This window comes from Primulina tabacum, chromosome 13 (assembly GCF_025594145.1).
Source record: "Primulina tabacum isolate GXHZ01 chromosome 13, ASM2559414v2, whole genome shotgun sequence".
In the NCBI taxonomy this organism is placed as follows: Eukaryota; Viridiplantae; Streptophyta; class Magnoliopsida; order Lamiales; family Gesneriaceae; genus Primulina; species Primulina tabacum.
The window spans coordinates 18171109-18179508 of NC_134562.1; the positions used below are offsets into that span (position 1 = coordinate 18171109).

General features: G+C 33.1%; 1 pseudogene; it reads right to left on the reverse strand.

Moving 5' to 3' along the window:
• Positions 1-1867: 1867 nt before the first annotated feature.
• LOC142522156 (protein BCCIP homolog) lies at positions 1868-6516 on the reverse strand (annotated as a pseudogene).
• Between the last annotated feature and the right edge of the window lie 1884 nt (positions 6517-8400).

Genomic DNA, 8400 nt, shown 5'->3' on the forward strand with positions numbered 1-8400 from the left:
AGATGAGATTAATATTCCATATGATAATTATACTTATGGAAATTTAATTAATACTTGCATTAAAGAGGGTTTAGCTCTCTGTAATGAATTAAAATTAAATAATCAAATTAAAAGACAGAATTTACTTGAGAAAAAACAATTAGGTAAATTTTGTGATCTATTTGGTATGGACTTACTTAATACAGGTAAGAAGAAAATTAAAGAAAAAGATGAAAAACTTTATAGAAAGAAAAGATATTTGTCTGATAGACAAAGAGATAAAAAGAAGAAAAGAAAAGAAAGCCGTGATTTACGGAAAGAAGAAAAATACAAAAACAAATTAATAATTTGTAGAAAATGTAAAAAGCCAGGTCATTATGCTAATCAATGTTGGGCTAAAAACAAAATTAATAATTTAGATATAGATGATAATCTAAAAGAAACATTATTTAAAATAATAATGGATTCGAATAATAATTCTGACAGTGAAACTGAGAATTCTTCAGAATATTATATTTCAGAAGAAATAATAGATAGTGAATCAGATATTTCTAATGATTTAAATGAATGTAATAATTGTATACAAGGAAAATCTTGTTTAAATCATATAGAAGATAAAAATGATGAATTTTATAAACTCATGTCTCAATTTCAGGATTTAAATATTAATGTGTTAACTAACAATAATATTTTAGAATTCCTTAAAATGATTAAGGATCCAGTTTTAAAATCCGCAATTATTGATCAAATGGAGAATACTGCTTCAACTAGCAATAATAATAATAATATTCTTTTTAAACAAGAACAAGCTTACTCTATGAAAGAAGTTAAAAATCTTCTTCAACAGAAATATAGTAAACAGAATCCAGTTACTATACAGTATTTAGTTAAAGAAATAGAAAATCTTAAAGAACAAGTAAAAATTTTACAACACAATAATAATAGTTTAAATTATCGTGTTTCAATCATTGAAACTAATAATTCAGTTAATAATTCTGATAGTTTTGATAATCTACAAGATATTTCTTTTCCTGATCCAGATAAAAAACATTTATCTGTTTTGAGCATGATCAAATCTCAAAAATGGTACATTAATATAACATTATTAATTGAAAATTCTTATAAAAAGAATTTCATTGCTATGATTGATAGTGGTGCAGACTTAAATGTTATACAGGAAGGATTAATTCCTACGAAATATTTTCATAAAACCACTCATTCTCTCTCTCATGCAGGAGGAGAACCATTAGAAATAAATTATAAATTACCAAAGGTTTATATTTGCAAAGATAAAAACTGTATTCAAACCAGTTTTTTATTAGCAAAAGATATTTCTAGCCAACTTATACTTGGTCTTCCTTTTATATATCAAATTTATCCTTTAACTTATGTTGATGAAACAGGTATTATAGGTACTTTTCAAGGTAATCCTATTTCCTTTAAGTTCATAACTAAACCTGTTCATAGAATTCTTAATGAATTACAAGAAAAGATTGATAGAAAAACTTTTCAGATTAATTCTTTTAAAGAAGAAGTTAATATATTAACTACAGATAATAAATTACAGAATCCTAAATTACAGGAGAAAATCAAACTTATTTATAATAAGTTCTCATTAGAAATATGTAATGATCTTTTAAATGCTTTTTGGAATAGAAAGAAGCATATTATCTCTGATCTAATGAGATTAAAAAAGGCCAAGTACAAACCTTGTTAAAGGAATCTTTAAACTAAGGAATCATTGAACTTGTCGCTATAACGAATAATGTGTACGAGTATCCTTACAAACTGATGAAATGATGAGTAATAAAAAGCTAATATTATTCCAAACAAAAAACCATGATAATTAAACATCAAAATTTCTGGCTCAAAGCCACTCCATGATATCAATCAGCCAGCACTTTGGAGTAGAGAATGACAAGGTACGCACTAATGACCTTCGGGTCTCAATTTTCAGCTATTCCTGGAAGATCTTTTCGTTGATCCGATGAGGAGATACAACCGAATCCTGAATCTGGCAGCTCTGATCAGAGACAATGACGAGATACAACCGAATCCTGAATCTGGCAGCCCTGATCATTGACAATGACAAGTTAGCAGACTGCACTTCTTGATTCCCCGAGATCAAGGTGAAACTGAAATCAAATGACAAGAAAATTGCGAACCTGCTGGAAGGATTCATGGTACTGCGATTCGTTTATCAATGAGTGCAGCTGTTTTCTGAACACGCTGACTTTGTTGGCATTAACAACCATGGCCAAACCCATCAATCTATAGTTTTTAAGCTGCACTGACATGAGATTTAATAAAAAAACTAGTTTTGGTAAAAACCATGGAACAAACGAAAGGTCTAAAAACAATCAAATAGGGGAACTTAATGAATCAATTGGACGTAATATGCATAATCTGCAATAATTTTAAGCACAAATTAAAACGATGACAAATACTGGTACTTGCCTCACTTGTGGTGACCTGCTGAGCATGTAAGGGAAAACAAAAGGACCATGAGCTAAGCTGCAGAAGATTTTAAAAAGGTCGGGTGACCAGTATCAATGAGTAAAAGGCAATTGCAAAAAAATTAGAACTCCAGTACCTCGAGAAAAATTTCATCTTCAGGTTTAATATGTATCACGACTTCATCTCCATTTTTAGCTTTCCCTGCATTTTGGTCTGCATTCTTGTGCTATTGGCATTAGCAGTAAAGAAAAAATAATTATTCTTGATTTACAACAATTGTTTATCCGATTAATGATTATTTATTAAGCTCCTCCGAGAATATACCTTGTAAATTTTGCTTATAACTATATACGTTTTAAAACGGAATGAATTCCGAAGCTCCTCTATGGGCTAGAACAAGCAAAATAACAAAAGATAAGTGCTAAATTGCTGAATGCCAACACACAGAATAATTCAATTGAGCTTAACCATCATATTAACCTCGTCTTCAGTTGCCCATGCTATCTCATCAAAGAGAGCATCATAAAGGGGAGGCAACAACTGAGATGGAAGGTTAACCACGCGCTGAGAAACGATAATACCAACACCTAGTGCATGCTCACCAAATAAAGATTTGAGGCTAGCTACCACGTCCTTCCCCTGGCAGACTTCAAGAAGGTAATCCTTCAACTCAGTCAAACATTATTCTGCACTAAACCAAACCATTATATATTAACCATTAATTGTTAAATTGCAAATAGAAGTGTTAAATTGAAGTTGATTAATGGACATCAACGATGTACTCCTGCAGCACGACTTTTACAAGCTCGGTGAATGAATCCAAGCTTAAAAGAAAATGTTGTTTTTAATGATTTTGTTAGAATAATGGTGCTTGACTGAGCTTTTAGATTTGAAAAAACACTATTGGAAACTAAGATTATGTTTTTGATTCAACTTCTCTTTGAAAAAAATTATGATTCTATTTTCTATGTTCTATCCAAACGCACAACTGCTTATGCTTCTTTATTTTTTATTTTTTAAGAAGACTTTAATCAATATTGCATTTAAGCCACTTGTTTCTGCTTTCAATTGAGCCTATGTGACATGTCATAACACCAAAAGCAGCAGATGATCAGCTTCAAAAATTCTCAAGAGACAAGAGAAGAACAATATAAGGCAAAAAATTGAATATCAAAAAGTAGGTAGCTTGCCTTGTATCTTTCTAAACTAAGAACTGTCACAACAGAATATACTCTGTCATCATCATCATTCTCTATCTTGACAACAGTTCCAACCGTTGGTTGTCCCAAGACCAAGTCGACAAAACCACTAAGATCCCACTGTTTATGGTCAAGATATGTTTGTAGCAGGACCTTAATTCCATGGAAGTCGCCAGATTTTGGATCAAAGAAGACAAAATCTGCTTGCACAACTCCCTTCCCACACAAACAAATTATTTATTTGCACACGACTCAAAGGACACATTGCTCTAAATCATTTACTATAAACCACGAAAGGAATCAATGGTAATATGAAGGTGAAAATATAAGCAAACCTGAAATTCTTCATCCACGGAACTGTCTGACAGCTCAACTTTACCATTACCTAGGAAGAGATGTTGGTTTCATAAAGGCCGACGGATAATAAATAAAAAATACCAGCTGAAACAGCTAAAATTATGGGAAAAACCTACCAGAAGCACTTTGTACGTCTTTATTTCTTAACTTGATTTGTTGACTCTTGTTCTTGGCCTTCTTAGCACATGCAATCATAGCCATTGAACGAGCAAATGGAGAAAAGCTGAGCAGTCGATGTCTTAATAATTTATGACACCTCAATGGTTTCCGAGGCATTGTTTTAACAACTTGGATAATATAAGGCCAGGAGGAAAAGAGAAGGTAAGATATTTCACCAAGAAAGAATGACAAATGATGTATATACCGAATTTATGACATCAACATTCTTTTTAGGAAAAACAACAAGGTGGTTCAAAAATCAATATTCTTCTGTGTAGGACCGAGCGCTTGTCGATTTACCAAAAGCTATAGCTAGTACTAATGGTGAAACTCAAATCTTTTAAACCGCACAGCAGCTCAAGCACCATAGTTCGATCGCTCTACCAAGCAAGGACAATTATTGCACCCAACAATATCCCTCCCTAATAATTGCACTCCTTGCAATCAATGGGAATCGAACTCGTTACCTTGGCTCTGATACCAATTGTAGGACCGAGCGTTTACCGCTTTACCAAAAGCTATAGCTGGTGGTAATGGTGCAACTCAAATCTTTTAAACCGCACAGCAGCTAAAGCACCATGGTTCGATCGCTCTACCAAGCAAGGACAATTATGTGCCTCAAAGGGACACATTTAAAAGTAAGTACATAACTCTATAATAAACTAATACTGCAAACTTTGAAGTTAATGCCACTCACTTTTTTCAGCCAAACCAATGTTCAAAATTCAAATAGCCTCTGTTCATTCAGCCGTACAGCAACCAACCCAACAAAATCAAAAATATTTTGTAAATTTGAAAGTATTATTTAAAAAAATACTCAAAACAGATAAATTTATACTATGATAGTTTACCCTTGACCTAGTAAAAAAATTTAATCCTTCACCTATTAAAAAATACTCTATTTTTTCAAGAACCTAGATGCCAGGTTGTATAAAAATCAATATTAATCAAACAACATCAAAACAATATGATATGAATATCAAACTAGAAACTAAATCGGTTTTCAGTTAATATATTAAATAACAATAGCACCAAATATAAATGTGTTACATTAAAAAAAATTGCAGTCATCCAAACAATACACTCTACATAATTAGTCAATAAACTACAAAAAATAAATCAAATGATCAATAATAGAGAAAAATAACAAAGCGTCGAGGCATCACCTGAAAGAAATAAATCGTTCGACAGATTTCTCAAGGGAAGCGACTTCCTGGTGAAATCGATCGTTGATAGGTTTTGGCGTGTTGCTAACTGCTTTGCTATGTACCAAAGATTGAAGAAGGGAGCGGCGTTCAGTACAATAGGGAAGAACCACAGAAGGGTTTGAGAGTGGTCTGATAATCGATTTAGGAATTGGGAGTTCTGGAAACGGGCATTGGAGTTTACTAATGGGCCAACATCCATCCAAGCCCATATTGAATTTTCCTTTTTAATATTTCTTAATCGAGTACTAGATCGGACTAATCGGTTAGAATTTTTCCACCCAAAACCGATCCAGTTAATAATATATGGGTTCGGATAAAAACCTGATTTACCCGGAACACTTCCTCTGATCGTGTTCAGGTCAAGTCGGAACTCGGAAAACCTGATCTGATTGTCTTAGGAGTTATGGAACATTGATGGGACGAAATAATATGTGAGAAATAATGTGAAGATAAGGAAGAAGTAGAGCTGCAATTGGATGATTTAATCTTAGCTCCAACTCAAATGGAAGATCGATAGCCGGAGACCCAAGATCCCTTGAAAGAAGTGAACTTGAGGAATACAGAATGCTCTAAACCTACTTATATCAGTATGCTGTTAGAGGAGGATGTGAATCAAGAAATATTTGAGTTGTTTAAAGAGAATGAGATATTGCTTCGCGTGGAAGTATCATGATATGTAAGGGTTGAAGTGTAAATTGTCATAACATTGATTGCCAATTAAAGTGAATTCTCCCAATATTATGGTATGATGGTTACATTTTGTGATATTTGAAGATGCGTAATTTGAAATATTTCATGAAATTTGAATTTCCTAGTGCAGAAAAATATGAAATATTGTATGAAGTATGTTGTGTGACCACTTTTATTAGTTTTGCTCTTTTTTTCTTTATAAAGGTGTATCGAGAAAGTCGTAAGAATGTGGAGAATAGCCTTGATAAGTCATTTCCTACAAAACTTAATTGTAGATTATGATGAAGCACTTCTAAACAAATAAAAATTGTTGTTTATAGAATGTGTTGTTCTTACTGCATCTTGGGGGATGTATTTGTGGATTTGTTGACTATTAGTGGTCAAATTAATGATAAAAGGAACGTTGGTTGATGCAAGCCGTGAAACATGAGAAATTTTTGTTAATAGTGTTGTGTGACTGATGGATTGTAAGAAAATTATGTGTTTGTTTTCATGTGACTGATGGATTGTAAGAAAATTATGTTGTTTGTTTTCATAGTAGATTGTGCTTTTGTCAATGATTATGTATAACATTGAAAAACATGATGTTTGTTCTTTTTTAAGAAAAATTTGTTAGAGTTTCCTTATAATATCACTATGTCATATCCTCAAGCACATAAAATCTCAGAAAAAGCACAAAAATGGTACAACAAATCATAAGTTGAAAATTTCACGACAAGAAAGGCCTAATGCCCGCATTTATTTATTCATTACTCATCGTTTGTACAACTAACAAACTAACTTCTTTCACATAGTTATCTACAGCTAACCTCTTTTTGATCGGTCAACCTAGTTTCGAGGATTTGTGCTTCTTCAATTGCTTTTGGCTTTGAAGTTTGCGGCTCTTCAGTTTTTCTGAGAAGGCTGAAATTATGGCCTTAATGGAGGGATGATAACTAGAGACCAATTTTTCTTTAAGAATAAACACTTGAAATTTGTTCACGTGCCAAAAGTGTGCAGACAGAAAGGAGAAGAGGTGGAATGAAGACTAGAAAACGTCGAGAAATATTCTCTTTCAAATATGTTAGAAATATCCAAGGGCAAGCACAAGTCTAACAGTCTAACATTGGGATGAAGAATCACATCCAAGATATGAATGAGATTGAAGATGAGATTCATCTGACATTTGAAGGGTGTTACATTGGTTATGTGTATGGTGGTGTTACTCATTAAAAATTCATTCAAGCACATCCACAAACACCTTCAATACACATAGAATAATGGGGAAAGTGCAGAGCAAAGAAGCGTGAAGTCAAACAGATATGAAGTCCTATACATTGTTAGCATCTGTCATTGGAAATGTGGTTAAGAAATATTACACTATAGAAACTCAATTCACCAAGCTTTTGATTTAACAAAAGTCTCTCTTAAATTAAGCAATATGTAGTATAAAAATTTCATATGCACCTCAGAAAAAACATCAAACACCTTAAATGCAAATGGATGAAAAATTTACGAATTTCCAAGAGATCTGCAACTATATGTGAGGAAGATTGAATAAGGAATTCTGGATCATGATGTGGAGGGGTAGTATGAAGTCAAATGAGTTTGTTGAGTTTACAGTTGAAATCAATGAAAATCAAATAAGAGCATTGTGCGAGGCAAGGTGGTGACCCAATTGTGGTTAAGAGCTGACGATGAGTTTTAGAAGATGTGGTTGAAGTGGGGGAACACATCTTTATTTATTTTCTTCCTCATCCTCAAATATTTCGTCTTATTACTTTGGGCCCATAATTTTAAGTTGGGCTAAAGCAACAGGATTGGACTTCTGTAAATAGCCAAATTTGCTTAATGCTTAAATTGGCTACGAGGGCATTTGTTGGACCTAAAATTAAATAACAAGTTAAAAACAAAGCCCATCAGGTTAAGGTTCATTAAGTTGAAATATTTGGTCGGTATGAGAAGATAGACTTTATGTTTGTGCACGTTGATTTTGCACTGGTGATACTACCCGTGTCATCTCTAGCCCGGTTTCTAGGAAATCAGTGAAACAGGGAAAGAAGCCAGCCCATATGAAGTTAAGCAAACCGTCCAGTGCTCAGAAGAGTCAGGACTCTCAGCTGACACCCGAGCAGCGTGAGCTCGGGTAGAAGAATTAGTAGGTAGTGCTACACGTTACGATCATCCACCTGAGCACCTCGACACAGGTGTCACTTCCGGGCCCACATGTATGGGACGCCATGTTTCAATAATTATTGGCAAGTGTTTTTGAAACTGTTCACTACTAGTTTTTCTTTAAAATATACTAATTTTTTTTAAAAAAAAAACCTACTCTACACATATATAAATATAAATTTGCAACTCCTTTAAAA